We start from the raw sequence: 15775 nt of genomic DNA, 5'->3' as shown, positions 1-15775 counted from the left end.
ATCTGACCTAATCTGGGCGGGAGAGAGGAAGTGATGAGTGGTGTTAGAGCTGAGCCCAGAAGGTGGAAGTAGGTGAAATGGAAGTAGGGTGAAGAGTTGCAGACAGGGAGAACAGCATATTCAAGGGCCCTGAGGCAGAAGGGAAAGGGACCATAACCTATTTAACAGAAGAAGATGATTTCTGCTCTCTACCTAGAGTGGAGAAGTGTGGGGGTGGTTGTGGGGCAGGGGATGCTGAGTGCAGTACCAGAAGGGGCCAGATAAAGGTGAGCTTTAAAAAAATTGTATTATTGGCTGTGCACAGTGGCTCACACCTGTAATTCCAGCACTTTGGGAGGTCAAGGCGGGCAGATCACCTGAAGTCAGGAGTTCGAGACCAGCCTGGCCAACATGGTGAAACCCTGTCTCTACTGAAAATATAAAAATTAGGCATGGTGGCGCATGCCTGTAATCCCAACTACTCGGGAGGCTGAGGCAGGAGAATCGCTTGAACCCAGGAGGCAGCAGTTGCAGTGAGCCAAGATTGCGCCACTGCACTCCAGCCCAGGAGACAGAGCGAGACTCTGTCTCCAAAAAAAAAAAAAAAAAAGTAGGTGTGGATCAGTATCTCCTCCCGCCAGCTCCCCTTCCACCCCTAGGGTGAGTGGATCACAATTCAAAGAGGATGATCTCCCAGGACTTCCCTTTCTTTTTCTCTTTCTTTTCTTTCTTTCTTTTCTTTCTTTTCTTTCTTTCCTCTTTTTTTTTTGAGATGGAGTCTCGCTCTGTTGTCCAGGCTGGAGTGCATGGAGTGCAGTGGCAAGATCTCAGCTCACTGCAACCTCCGCCTCCCAGGTTTAAGCGATTCTCCTGCCTCAGCCTGAGTAGCTGGGATTATAGGCACGTGCCACCACGCCCAGCTAGTTTTTGTATTTTTTTTTTTTTTTTTTTTTTTTTTTTAGTAGAGATGAGGTTTCACCATATTGGCCAGGCTGCTCTCAAACTCCTGACCTTGTGATCTGCCTGCCTCTGCCTCCCAAAGTGCTGGGATTACAGGCGTGAGCCACCACGCCTGGCCAGGACTTCCCTTTTCAATGAGTTTAGCGAGAGTCCCTGAGGAGCGGAGCTGCCTGGGAGAGTGGCAGCTTAGTGGTCTCATGGTGGACTTCCAGCCCTAGAGCACAGAGCTTCCCTCACTCTTTAAACTCCAGTGCACTATCCAGGCCTGGCTTTCAGCCCCTTTCTTTCTTTTTCTCTCCCTCCCTCCCTCCCTCCCTCCTTCCTTCCTTCCTTCCTTCCTTCTTTCCTTCCTTCCGGTGGGGGTCTCACTATTTTGCACAGGCTGGTCTTGAACTCCTGGCCTCAGTGGATCTTCCCACCTCGGCATTGGCAGGGATGGGAATCTGATAGGAGAGGGTACAAGAGGGTATAGAAGGAGAGCCAGAGGAGAACATCCTCTTTGCAATGTTGAGTGAAGGGGTGGGATGTTAAGAAATGGGGAAGTGGCAGTGCATGGTGGCTTACACCTGTAATCCCAGCACTTTGGGAGGCCAAGGTAAGAGCATCGATTGAGCCCAGGTGTTTGAGACCAGCCTGGGCAATATAGCGAGACCCTATCTCTACAAAAAATACAAAAACTAGCCTAACGTGGTGGTATGCACCTGTGGTCCCAGCTACTCGTGAAGCTGAGATGGAAGAATCGCTTGAGCCCAGGAAGTTGAGGCTGCAGTGAGCCATGATTGTGCCATTGCACTTGAGCCTGGGCAACAGAGTGAGACCTTATCTCAAAATAAAAAAAGAAAGGGGGCCGGGTGCGGTGGCTCACGCCGGTAATCCCAGCAGTTTGGGAGGCTGAGGCAGGTGGATCATGAGGTCAGGAGATCAAGACCGTCCTGGCTAACATGGTGAAACCCCATCTCTACTAAAAATACAAAAAGTTAGCTGGGTGCGGTGGCGGGCGCTTGTGGTCCAAGCTACTTGGGAGGCTGAGGCAGAAGAATGGCGTGAACCCCGGAGATGGAGCGTGCAGTGAGCCGAGATAGCGCCACTGCAGTCTGGCCTGGGTGAAAGAGCAAGACTCCGTCTCAAAAAAAAAAGGGGAAGGGAGGGAGAGAGGGAAGGAGGGACGGATTGGGGAAGTACCTAGATGGGGAAGATGGGAGGGGTCATGGCATGTTTGTATGCTGCTGGGAATATTTCAGAAGAGGGAGAAGTCATGATACAGGGGAAAGATGGGAGAAAAGCTAGACCATTGTCCTGCAGTAGGTAAGAAGGGAGGAGGAGATAGCCCCCAAGGGGAAGGGCAACACTGGGGTAAGAGAGACTATTTGTGGCTAGTTGCAAGTCACTGGGTAGTGATGACCACTCTGGTCATCACTGCCTGGGGACTGGTCTGTTACCCCCACTGGACTGTTGGCCCCATGAGGACAGGGCTGAGGCTGTCTTGGCCAGTGCCAGCTAACCCAGGAAAACCACAGAGTAGACACTAGGCAAATTGTTTGTTGAATGAATGAATGGCCTTCACACCATCACACAGCATCAGCCTCTCAGATGCATGGAGCTGTTGAGACGTTCAGGCACAGCCTCCCTCCAAAGGTGATGGGCACTCGGTCCCACATAACACATCACCCTCAGATATGCAGGATGAGAGGGTCAGACATGCACCAAAATGCTGATAACACCCACTCCACAAATATTTGCTAACCGCATTTCAAGGGGAAAGGCATTCAAGACAAAGAATAGCATGTGCAAAGACCCAGAGGCAGGACAATCCTGGGGGTGCTTGTTTGGGCGAGATGAATTGTCTGTTGTGCATGGACTGCTATAGAGGGGCCTTTGGCAGGAGGTAGAGCTGAAGACTCAGTCAAGAGCCAGGCCACACAGGGCCAGAATGAGGAGCAGGCCTTTGTCCTAAGGGCCCTGGGGAGCCAAGGCAAGTTCCAAGCAGGAGAGAGGCAGGGACGAGCTTGTGCTTTAGCAAGAGATACCTAGATGGGTCAGGTGTGGTGGCTCATGCCTGCAATCCCAGCCCTTTGGAGGCCAAGGCGGACGGATCACCTAAGGTCAGAAGTTCGAGACCAGCCTGGCCAACATGGTGAAACCCCCCTCTCTACTGAAAATACAAAAATTAGCTGGGCATGGTGGCGTGCACCTGTAATTCCAGCTACTCAGGAGGCTGAGGCAGGAGAATCACTTAAACCCGGGAGGCAGACATTGCAGTGAGCTGAGATCGCGCCACTGCACTCCAGCCTGGGCAACACAGCAAGACTCTGTCTAAAAAAAAAAAAAAGAAAAGAAAGAAACCTCTGGCTACTGAGTGGAGGGTGCATGGAAGAGGGTGAGACTGGGTCTGTCCTGGTCACTCTGTGTCCCCAGCATCACTAGCAAAGAGCAGGTGCTCAGTAAACACATTTTGAACAAAGATATGAATGAAGGAAGTGACAAACAGTTGAATTATTGGACTTTTGTTGTCACTGAGAATAAAAGCCCAATCTTATTATTATTATTATTATTATTATTTTAGAGATGGGGTCCCACTATGTTGCTCAGGCTGGTCTTGAACTCCTGGGCTCAAGCAATCCTCCTACCTCGGCCTCCTAAAGTGAGCCACCATGCCCAGCCTGTAATCTTAGTACTTTGGGAGGCTGAGGCAGGCAGATCACCTGAGGTCAGTAGTTTGAAACCAGCCTGGCCAACATGGCGAAACACCGTCTCTACTAAAAATGCAAAAATTAGCCTGGTGTGGTGGTATGCACCTGTAATCCCAGCTACTCAGGAGGTTGAGGCAGAATGATCACTTGAACCTGGGATGTGGAGGTTGCAGTGAGCAGAGATCATGCAACTACACTCCAGCCTGGGCGACAGAGTGAGACTCCGTCTCAACAACAACAACAACAACAAAGTGCTAGGATTACAGGCATGAGCCACCACACCCAGCCTCAATGCCACAGTCTTTACTGGGACATTGGAGGCCCTATGGTCTGGTCCTGGGTCCATCTTGCTGCGCTCATAGACAACTGGCCACTTCACTGAGTAATACTGGACTCTGGGCTGTCCTCTAAGCTGCCAGACAGAGCCTTTGCAATTTTGTTTTTCTCTTGCACTCAGCTCTGTATGGGCAGTGCCTATAGCAGCATTGTATAACAGTCAGCAGGCAGTCACTATTTGTTGACTTAATGAATGAATCCCCTGCAGCTCCACTGGAGAGGTCTGAACATCATCCTCGTCAGTAGAAACCTGAGCTAGTTGGAGCAGGAGGCAAAGGAGATGGGTGGAGGCCAGGGGGACCAGGCTGGGAGAATTCCAGGATAGGGACTGGGACAGGGGTCAGGGTCAGGGTCAGGGGCTGGAGCTGATGTCCAGCCAAGAGCAGAATCTAGGATGCAACTGGGACAGGGATAGGGGCTGGGGCCATGGGAGGGACAGGGCCAGGGGCTAGGGAGGGGACACGATTGGGGGTGACCTCGGTCAAGGGCCTGACTGCCCAACACCTCTCTTTCCAGAGCGGCTTCACAGCAGGACCACAGGAGTCATTGTGGCCAACTTCGCTGGAGGCTTGGAGATCTTTGGGGCCATTAAGGCAGAGCTGCAGGGCCTAGAGATTGAGATGCTGGGTATTTCCCCATACCTGCTTGGAGTGCCCCGCCAAGCTGCAGGCATCTCACACTGACCCAGGGCCCTTTGTGATCGCCCTCCATCTGGCCCTATCCGGTCTCCTTGGGACTGTTGGGGTGACACAGCCTGTTCCCTCTCGCCCAGTGAACAATGTGGCATGCTGTATGCGCAGGGACGCTTGAGGAAGCCGCTCGACTGTGAGAACGTCGCCAGAGTGAAACCGAGTCCTAGCCCACCCGGCACCTCTTCCTCCAACTCTTTACTGCCCTCTGTTGGAAAACCCGCATAATATACAAAGGTAAAGTCCTCACTTGGTACCTGTGGGGGATTCCTTCCAGGACCCCCACTGATGCCCCAGACCCTAATACAAAATGGCCTAGTATTTGCACATAACCTATGCATACCCTCCCGTGGACTTTATTTTATTTTAATTTTTTAATTTTTTGTGGGTACATAGTAGATGTATATATTTATGGGGTACATTATGAGATGTTTTGATACAGGCATGCAATATGGAATAATTACAACATAGAAAATGGGGTATCCACTCCCTCAAGCATTTACTCTTTATGTTACAATCCAATTACACTTTTTTTTTTTTTGAGACAGAGCCTCACTCTGTCACCCAGGCTGGAGTGCAGCAGTGCGATCTCAGCTCACTGCAACTTCTGCCTCCTGGGATCAAGCAATTCTCCTGCCTTGGCCTCCTGAGTAGCTGGGATTACAAGTGTGTGCCACTATGTCCGACTAATTTTTGTATTTTTAGTAGAGTCGAGGTTTCACCATGTTGGCCAGGCTGGTCTCGAACTCCCAACCTCAGGTGATCTGCTTGCCTCAGCCTCCCAAAGTGCTGGGATTACAGGCATGAGCCACCACAACCGGCCAGTTACACCCTTTTCATTATTATTTTTTTCTTTTTAATACAGATAATCTCTGCCATGTTGACCAGGCTTGTATAGAACTCTTGGCTTCAGGCAGTCCCCCATCTCAGCCTCCCAAAGTGCTGGGATTACAGGTGTGAGCCACGGCGCCCAGCTTCTTTTAGTTACTTTAAAATGTACAACTAGTCACCCTGATGTGCTGTCAAATAGTAGATCTTATTCATTCTTTCTAATTATTATTATTATTACTTATTATTATTTTTTGAGACAGAGTTTCACTCTTGTTGCCCAGGCTGGAGTGCGATGGTGCATTCTTGGCTTATTGCAACCTGTGACTCCCAGGTTCAAGCAATTCTCCTGCCTCAGCCTCCCAAGTAGCTGGGATTACAGGCATGCGCCACCATGCCTGGCTAATTTTTTGTATTTAGTAGAGACGGGGTTTCACCACGTTGGTCAGACTGGTCTCGAACTCCTGGCCTCAGCTGATCCACCCACCTTGGCCTCCCAAGGTGCTGGGATTACAGGCATGAACCAACACTCCCAGCCTATTATTATTATTTTGAGACAGAGTCTTGCTCTGTTGCCCAGGCTGGAGTGCAGTGGCATGATCTCTGCTCACTGCAACCTCTGCCTCTGCCCAGCTAATTTTTGTATTTGTAGTAGAGATGGGGTTTCACCATGTTGGCCTGGCTAGTCTCAAACTCCTGACCTCAGGTGATCCTCCCGCCTTGGACTCCCAAAGTTCTGGGATTACAAGCATGAGTCACTGTGCCCGGCCGTTCTTTCTAATTATTATTTTGGTACCCATTAACCATCCATCCCCTCCTCTGCCACCTCCCCAACCCCACTGGCTAATTTTTGTATTTTTAATAGAGATAAGGTTTCACCATGTTGGCCAGCCTGGTCTCAAACTCCTGACCTCAAGTGATCCACCCACCTCGGCCTCCCAAAGTGCTGGGATTACAAGTATGTGCCACTGCGCCCAGCCGGAGCACCATTGAATGTTATTTGTTACTTCTCCCTTGCTGCTTTTAGGATTCTTTCTTTATCCTTGACCTTTGGGAGTTTGATTATTAAAGGACTTGAGGTAGTCTTCTATTTTTTTTTTTTTTTTTTGAGACGGAGTTTCGCTCTTGTTGCCCAGGCTGGAGTGTAATGGTGCGATCTCAGCTCACCACAACCTCCACCTCCCAGGTTCAAGTGATTCTCTTGCCTAAGCCTCCTGAGTAGCTGAGATTATAGGCATGTGCCACCATGCCCGGCTTTTTTTTTTTTTTTTTTTTTTGATATTTTTTAGTAGAGATGGGGTTTCTCCGTGTTGAACAGGCTGGTCTCAAACTCCTGATCTCAGGTTGTCCGCCTGCCTTGGCCTCCCAAAGTGTTGGGATTACAGGCGTGAGCCACCGCGCCCGGCAAGGTAGTCTTCTTTGGGTTAAATCTGCTTGGTGTTCTATGACCTTCTTACATTTGACTACTGATATACTTCTCTAGATTTGGGAAGTTCTGTGTTATTATTCCTTTAGATAAAACTTCTACCTCTGTCTCTCTCTACCTCCTCTTTAAGTCCAGTAATTCTTAGATTTGTCCTTTTGAGGCTATTTTCCAGATTTTGTAGGTATGCTTTATTCTTTTATCTTTTGTCTCCTCTGTGTATTTTCAAATAGCCTTTCTTCAAGTTCACTAATTATTTCCTTTTTTTTTTTTTCTTTTTTTAAGATACAGAAGGGGGTCTTGCTATGTAACCTGGAGTGGTCTCAAACTCCTAGGCTCCAGTGACCCTCCTGCCTTGGCCTCCCAAAGTACTGGGATTACAGGCATGAGTCACCATGCCCGGCCACTAATTTTTTTTTCTGCTTGATTAATTCTGCTGGTGAGAGACTCTGATGCATTCTTCAGTTTGTCAATTGAATTTTTCAACTCTAGAACTTCTGCCTGATTCTTTTAATTATTTCAATCTCTTTGTTTAATTTATCTGATAGGATTCTGAATTTCTTCTCTGTGTTATCTTGAATTTTGTTGAGTTTCCTCAAAACAGAGCCCTCCTTCTCTCTCTCTCTCTATCTCTCTCCCCCCCATATATATAGTTTTTGTTTGTTTGTTTCTTGTTGAGACGAGGTCTGGCTCTATCACCTAGGCTGGAGTGCAGTGCCACAGTCTTGGCTTACTGCAACCTCCACCTCCTGGGCTCAAACCATCCTCTCACCTTAGCCTCCTGAGTAGCTGGGACCACAGGTGCACACCACCATGCCTGGCTAATTTTTGTATTTTTTTGTAGAGACGGGGTTTTGCCATGTTGCCCAGGCTGGTCTCGAACTCTTGAGCTCAAGTGATCTGCCCACCTCAGCCTCCCAAAATGCTGGGATTACAGGCGTCAGCCACTGCACCCAGCCCCAGAACAGCTATTAAATTATCTGTCTGAAAGGTCGCATATCTCTGTCTATGATTGGTCACCGATGCTTTTATTTTATTTTATTTTTTGAGACAGAGTCTTGCTCTGTCGCCCAGGCTGGAGTGCGGTGGCGCAATCTTGGCTCACTGCAAGCTCTGCCTCCCAGGTTCACGCCATTCTCCTGCCTCAGCCTCCTGAGTAGCTGGGACCACAGGCGCCCGCCACCACGCCTGGCTAATTTTTTGTTTTTTTGGTAGAGACGGGGTTTCACTGTGTTAGCCAGGATGGTCTCGATCTCCTGACCTCGCGATCCGCCCGCCTTGGCCTCCCAAAGTGCTGGGATTACAGGCATGAGCCACTGTGCCCAGCCGGCTTTATTTAGTTTCTGTGGTGAGGTCATGTTTTCCTGGATGGTTTTGTTACCTGAGGATGTTCATAAATTTCTGGGCATTGAAGAGTTAGGTATTTATTATAGTCTTCACAGTCTGGGCTTGTCTGTACTCATCCTTCTTAGGAAGGCTTTCCAGGTATTTGAAAAGACTTGTGTGTTGTGATCTAAGTCTTTAGTCACTGCAGCTGTATCTGCATTAGGGGGCACCCCAAGCCCAGGAATGCCGTGGCCCTTGGAGACTTGTAGAGACACTGCCTTGGTGGTCTTGGATAAGATCTGGAAGAATTCTCTGGATTATCAGGCAGAGATTCTTGTCTTCTTCTTTTTCTCCCAAACACATGGAGTCTCTCTGTGCTGAGCTGCCTGGAGCTGGGGGAAGTGGGATACAAGCACTGCTGTGGCCACCAGTGCTGGGACTGTGCTGGGTCAGAAGTGTAGCCAGCCCAACACGGGATCTCCCCCAAGGCCCGTGGTCAGCACCGCCTGGGTACCACCTATGTTCACTGAAGGCCCTAGGGCTCTATAAGCAGCAGACGGCAAATCCAGCCAGGCTTGTGCTCATCCTTTCAGTGTGGTGCAAGCCCCCCATCACAGGTGCGCCCAGAGATGCCATCTGGGAGCCAGGGCCTGGAGTTGGAAACCTTAGGGAATCTACCTGGTACTCTGTTCTACTGTGGCTGAGCTGGCACACAAGCCACAAGACAAAATCTTCCCCACTCTTTTTTCCGCAAACAGGGGAGCCTCTCCCTGTGGCCACCACTGCCCCAGGACCATGGCAGCTACTGCTTGGCTACTGCCGGTGTTCATTTAAGGACCAAGGTCTCTTCAGTCAGCTTGTGTGAAGGCTACCGGGCCTGGGTCTCTCCCTTCAGGGCAGTGGGCTCCCCTCTGGCCAAAGGTAGGCCCAGAAATGCCATCCAAGAGCCAAGGCCTGGAATCGGGGACCCCCAAGAGCCAACTTGGTGCTCTACTCCACTGTGGCCGAGCTGGTAACTAAGCTGCCAGACAAAGGCCCCTTTACTCTTCCCTCCCGCTTCCTTAAGCAGTAGGAGCCTCCCCCCGTAGTCACCATGTCAGGGAATATGCTGGGTCATATCTGAAGTCAGTATGTCTCTGAGTCTCACTCAAGGCCCACACGGAGTACTGCCTGGGTACTGCTGCTGATTATTCAAGGGTCCTTTAGTCAGCAGGTAATGAATCCTGCCTGGACTGGGCCCTTTCCTTCAAGGCAGTAGGTTCCTTTCTGGCCCAGATGTTTCTGGAAATCGCCTTGAAGCTAGAGCCTGGAATGGGGCCCTCAGGACCCTGCTTGGTGCGCTATCCTAGGGTGGCTGAGCTGATATCCAAGATGCAAAACAAAGACCTCTTTATTCTTCCCGCTTATCTCCTCCAGTGTAAGGAAGGCGTTTCAGGCCGGGCTCGGTGGCTCACACCTGTAATCCCAGCACTTTGGGAGGCTGAGGCAGGCAGATCACCTGAGGTCAGGAGTTCGAGACCAGCCTGACCAACATGGTGAAACCCCATGTCTACTAAACATACAAAATTAGCCAGGTGTTGTGACACATGCCTGTAATCCCAGCTAGTCAGGAGGCTGAGGCAGGAGAATCACTTGAACCCAGGAGGCGGAGGTTGCTGTGAGCCGAGATCACTCCATTGCACTCCGGCCTGGGCAATGAGAGCAAAACTCCATCTCAAAAAAAAAAAAAAAAAAGAGTATCTTTGCTACCCCGTTCAATGGCTCTTTCAGTGATATGAAGTTAAAACCAGGTACTATGTTCACTCACCTGATTTTGGTTCTTATGAAGTGCTTTTTTGTGTGGATGGTTGTTCAGTTGGTTGTTCTTCTGACGGGATGATTACTGGAGGCTTCTATTCAGCCATCTTCCCCTGCCTCCTCATAATTGCTATCTCTTTAGTGATTTTCTCATGTTGTTTATATATTGTTTATATATCATTTTCCTGATTTCCATTTGTTCTTTGTCTATGGTTTCCTTTAGCTCATAAAGCATATTTAAGACAGTTGATAAGGTCTGTGACTAGTAATTCCAACGTCTGCGCTTCCTCAGAGATGGTCTCTGTCAAAAGAACTTTTTTTGCTATAAATAAGCCGTACTTGCCCGTTTCTTTGTATGTTTTGTAATGTTTTTGTTGAAAATTGGACTTTTGGAGTATTATAATATGTTAATTATTGAAACTGGATTCACCCTTTCCTTGGAGATTGCTGGGTTTTGCTTGTCAAGGGCTAGAGCCATCTGTTTGACTTTTTACAACTGTTTTTGCAACATGTGTATTCCTTTTCCTGTGTGGTCACTGAAGTTTCGATTCCATTTTTTCTGGTGGTTTTTTTTTTGTTTTTTTTTTTTGTTTTTTTTTTTTTTGAGATGGAGTCTTGCCCTGTCCCACAGGCTGGAGTGCAGTGGTGTGATCTCAGCTCACTGCAACCTCTGCCTCCTGGGTTCAAGCAATTCTCCTGCCTCAGTCTCCCTTGTACCTGGGATTACAGGCACCTACCACCATCCCCAGCCACTTTTTGTATTTTTAGTAGATACAGGGTTTCACTGTGTTGGCCAGGCCGGTCTTGAACTCCCGCCCTCAAGCGATCCACCCATCTTGACCTCCCAAAGTGTTGGGATTACATGTGTGAGCCACTATGCCTGGCCTATTCCATTTTTTCTGTGATCAGCCGGTGACCTGGAAAAGATTTTTTTTAACGTCTGGCTCCAAAAAGGGGAACAGGGAGTGTCTTTCTTGCCTCTTTAAATCTTCTGATGTATACTGCCAGGGGAAGCAACTTCTGCTGAGATGGTTAAACTAAGGCAAGTGTCTTCACCTATCCCTTGGGCACCACCAGACCAATCCAAATGCACAGCTCCAAAGTTTTGGAAGGCACATTGCTTGAACCCGGGAGGCAGAGGTACTAGCTAGGCACTCCAAATTCCCTAGAATTTGAATTTTTAAAATCTCCATTTACCGAGTAAATTGTCAACTGGGATTTTTTAATATATTGAATATATTAATCATAGGTATTTAAATATATATGTTGATTGGGCAGCCAAGGTGGGTGGATCATTTGAGATCAGGAGTTTGAGACCAGCCTGGCCAACATAGTGAAACCCTGTCTCTACTAAAAATACAAAAATTAGCCAGGCGTGGTGGCGCACACCTGTAGTCCCAGCTACTCCGGAGGCTGAGGCAGGAGAATTGCTTGAACCCAGAAGGCAAAGGTTGCAGTGAGGAGAGATCGTGCCACTGCACTCCAGCCTGGGCGACAGAGCAAGACTCCATCTCAAAAGAAAAAAAAACAAAACAGAAACGAAACAACAAACAAACAAACTATATATATACACACACACACACACACACACACACACATATATATATATATATATATATATATGAGCATCACAAAAGAAGCTGTAGGGGTCACTTCCTCCACTGAAGCCACCATTGAACTGGAAAGAGCAATTGAAATAAACTATTTCAGAAGTCTGGAGCCTGATTGGACATTTATAATAATCAGGGGAGTGCTTCATGGAGAGGCTGATAATCTTATGTAAGTGTGAGTGGTATGGACAATATCAGCTAGCACCCCCATTCCTCAGCCCCATTGTGGCTATGGGGATAGCATCCTGCTCTCCATCAGGAGGACATAAAAATTTGGACAATTTGGGGACATCATTTAGCAGTACTTCCTAAGATTAGAAATATGCATACCCTGTTGATATGGTTCGGCTCTGTGTCCCCACCCAAATCTCATCTCGAATTGTAATCCCCACATGTCAAGGGAGGGACCTGGTTGGAGGTGACTGGACTATAGGGGTGGTTTCCCCCATGTTGTTCTCATGATGGTGAGTGAGTTCTCACGAGAGCTGATGTTTTTTTTGTTTGTTTTGTTTTGTTTTTTTGAGACGGAGTCTCGCTCTGTCACCCAGGCTTGAGTGCAGTGGTGTGATCTTGGCTCACTGCAAGCTCCACCTCCTGGGTTCATGCCATTCTCCTGCCTCAGCCTCATGAGTAGCTGGGACTACAGGCGCCCGCCACCACGCCCAGCTAATATTTTTGTATTTTTAGTAGAGACAGGGTTTCACCCTGTTAGCCAGGATGGTCTCGATCTCCTGACCTCGTGATCTGCCCGCCTTGGCCTCCCAAAGTGCTGGGATTACAGGTGTGAGCCACCGTGCCCGGCCTTTTTTTTTTTTTTTTCAATGAGACGGAGTCTCACTCTGTCACCCAGGCTGGAGTGCAGTGGCACGATCTCCACTCACTTCAATTCTCTTGCCTCAGCCTCCCAAGTAGCTGGGATTTTAGGCCTGTGCCACCACATCTGCCTAATGTTTGTATTTTTAGTAGAGACGGGGCTTCACCATATTGATCAGGCTGGTCTCGAACTCCTAACCTCAGGTGATCCACCTGCCTCAGCCTCCCAAAGTGCTGGGATTACAGGCATAAGCCACCGCGCCCAGCCAATTTCTCAGGTATTTCTTTATAGCAGTGTAAAAACAGACTAATACACCCGCAATCCTTCCATTTATTTCCCTCTTGTTTATTATGAGCACATATGTGTTCCAAAAGACAGTGTTCTTGGATAAATTGTTTGTACTTCAAACTAGACACAATCTAAATGTCAATCCATTGGTGACTGGATAAGTAAAGCATGCTACATTCATACAACAGACATTATAGCAATGAACACGAATGACCTGCTGCTGCACCCAACATGAATGTATCTCACAAGCATAATGTTTCGCCAACAAAGCCAGAGCACATACTATATGATTCCACTTATCTCCAGTCAGAACCAGACAAAACCATGCTAGGGGTGTTGAAGGTCAGGACAGCAGTTAACTGGGGAGGAGGCAAGGGGTAATGACTGCATGAGGGGTTGCATCTGAGCCACTGTCAATATTGTATTTCCTCATACGGGTGGAAATTAAAGATTTGTGTTCACACTAAAGATTTGTGCACTCTGGTATGTGTGTTATACTTTTTTTTTTTTGAGATGGAGTTTCGCTCTTGTTGCCCAGGCTGGAGTGCAATGGCATGATCTCAGCTCACCGCAATCTCTGCCTCCCAGTTCAAGCGATTCTCCTGCGCCAGCCTCCTGAGTAGGTGGGATTACAGGCATGCGCCACCATGGTGACCACGCCTGGCTGATTTGTATTTTTAGTAGAGATGGGGTTTCTCCATGTTGGTCAGGCTGGTCTTGAACTCCTGACCTCAGGTGATCCGCCCACCTCTGCCTCCCAAAGTGCTGGGATTACAGGCATGAGCCACCGCACCTGGCCAATTTTTTATTCTTTTTGAGGCAGGGTCTCACTCTGCCACCCAGGCTGCAGTGCAGTGGCACGGTCATGGCTAACTGTAGCCTAGACCTCCTGGGCTCAGGCCGTCCTCCCACCTCAGCCACCAGAGTAGCTGGGACTACAGGTTCACACCACCACGCCCAGTTACTTTTTGTAATTTTAGTAGAGACAGGGTTTTGGAATGTTGCCCAGGCTCGTCTTGAACTCCTGCACTCAAGTGATCCACCCACTTCGGCCTCCTAAAGTGCTGGGATTATAGGCATGAGCCACGGGGCCCAGCCACAAATGTATATTTAATTTACATGGAAGCCTACTGTTCTCCTCCTTTCCTCCCTCCCTGTCTCCTTTCCTCCTTCCCTCCCTCCTTTCCTCCCTCCCTCCTTTCCTCCTTTCCTCCTTTCCTCCCTCCCTCCCTCCTTTCCTCCCTCCCTCCTTTCCTCCCTCCCTCCTTTCCTCCCTCCCTCCTTTCCTCCTTTCCTCCTTTCCTCCCTCCCTCCCTCCCTTCCTTCCTCCCTCCCTTCCTCCCTCCCTCCCTCCTTTCCTCCCTCCCTCCCTCCCTTCCTCCCTCCCTCCCTCCGGCCTTTCCTCCCTCCCTCCCTTCCCTCCTTCCTCCCTCCCTTCCCTCCTTCCTCCCTCCCTCCCTTCCCTCCTTCCTCCCTCCCCTCCTTCCTCCCTCCCTCCCCTCCTTCCTCCCTCCCTCCCCTCCTTCCTCCCTCCCTCCCTCCCCTCCTTCCTCCCTCCCTCCCTTCCCTCCTTCCTCCCTCCCTTCCCTCCTTCCTCCCTCCCTCCCTTCCCTCCTTCCTCCCTCCCTCCCTTCCCTCCTTCCCTCCCTTCCCTCCTCCCTCCCTCCCCTCCTTCCTCCCCTCCTTCCTCCCCTCCTTTCTCTGCTCCTTCCTCCCTCCCTTCCCTCCTTCCTCCCTCCCTCCCTTCCCTCCTTCCTCCCTCCCTCCCTTCCCTCCTTCCTCCTTCCCTCCCTTCCCTCCTTCCTCCCTTCCTCAGAGTTTCTCTCTGTTGGCCAGGCTGGAGTGCAACAGCATGATCTCAGCACACTGCAACCTCTGCTTCCGGGCCTCAAGTGATTCTCCTGCCTCAGCCTCCAGAGTAGCTGGGATTACAGGTGTGCACCACCACACTTGGCTAATTTTTGTGTTTTTTAGTAGAGACGAAGTTTCACCATGTTGGCCAGGCTGGTCTCGGCCTCCCAACCTCAGGTGATCCACCCGCCTTGGCCTCCCAAAGTGGTGGGATTAGAGGTGTGAGCCACCGTGCCCAGCCTGCCTTTTTCAAGTAGTCATACGTCTTGGAGAGCATTCTAATCAGAATGAAAAACAGCTGAGCCATTCTGTTTACTTATACAGTGACCCAGCCGTCTGCTAGTCATTCCCCTATTGATGATCATTCAGGGTGTTCCCTATTGTTTGTGACTACATATGGTGTTGCAAAGAATATCTTTGCATATATTCATTTCCCACATGTATGAGTATCTTGGAAAGAAACACATTTCCAGATGTGGAGTTGATGGGTCAAAGGGTGAGTACATTTTAAATTCTGTTAGGTGCTGCTTTTTTTTTAAATTTTTTTTTTTTGAGACAGGATCTCATTCTGTTGCCCAGGCATGGTGGCACATGCCTATGATCCCAGCTACTTGGGTGGCTGAAGCTCGAGAATTGCTTGAGCCCAGGAGATGGAGGTTGCAGTGAGCTGAGATCGCACCAGTGCAGTCTAACCTGGGTGACATAGTGAGACTCTGTCTCAAATATAATGCAACATGATGTCCATGGTCCAGGTGAGGCTGAGCTAGGAGGTCCGAGGTCAGGGTAGGTCTGACCCCTCTGGGTGGTCCTCGGTGTCCCACAGCACTGAGCCTGCCATGGAGGAGGTGCTAGGGGAATATTCCTGAGGGAATTTAGGGAGATGGGAGTGAATTTGATGAGCAGGAGACAAGGGTCTTTGGGTAAGTGAGAGAATTGAAAAGGAAAAAACTCTTAGCCGGGTGCGGTGGCTCATGCCTGTAATCCCAGCACTTTGGGAGGCCGAGCTGGGCGGATCACAAGGTCAGGAGTTCAAGACCATCCTGGCTAATATGGTGAAACCCTGTCTCTACTAAAAATACAAAAAATTAGCCAGGCGTGGTGGCGGGCGCCTGTAGTCCCAGCTACTTGGGAGGCTGAGGCAGGAGAATGGTGTGAACCCAGGAGGCGGAGCTTGTAGTGAGCCC

General features: G+C 49.4%; 1 protein-coding gene across 7 annotated transcripts in view; it reads left to right on the top strand.

Annotated features, from left to right (window-relative positions):
* Positions 1-15775, top strand: part of BLOC1S3 (biogenesis of lysosomal organelles complex 1 subunit 3) — a 40754-nt gene that overhangs the window by 4732 nt on the left and 20247 nt on the right. For 4 of the 7 annotated variants that reach the window (XR_010116532.1, XR_010116533.1, XR_010116535.1 and 1 more), the window contains exon 3: positions 4738-4891. The gene's annotated coding sequence lies outside the window, so the exon portion shown is untranslated. The other 3 variants (XM_063620847.1, XM_063620848.1, XM_063620846.1) reach the window with 3 other exon arrangements.

Source organism: Symphalangus syndactylus, chromosome 17 (assembly GCF_028878055.3).
Source record: "Symphalangus syndactylus isolate Jambi chromosome 17, NHGRI_mSymSyn1-v2.1_pri, whole genome shotgun sequence".
In the NCBI taxonomy this organism is placed as follows: domain Eukaryota; kingdom Metazoa; phylum Chordata; class Mammalia; order Primates; family Hylobatidae; genus Symphalangus; species Symphalangus syndactylus.
This window is presented reverse-complemented; position numbering and strand designations above follow the sequence as displayed.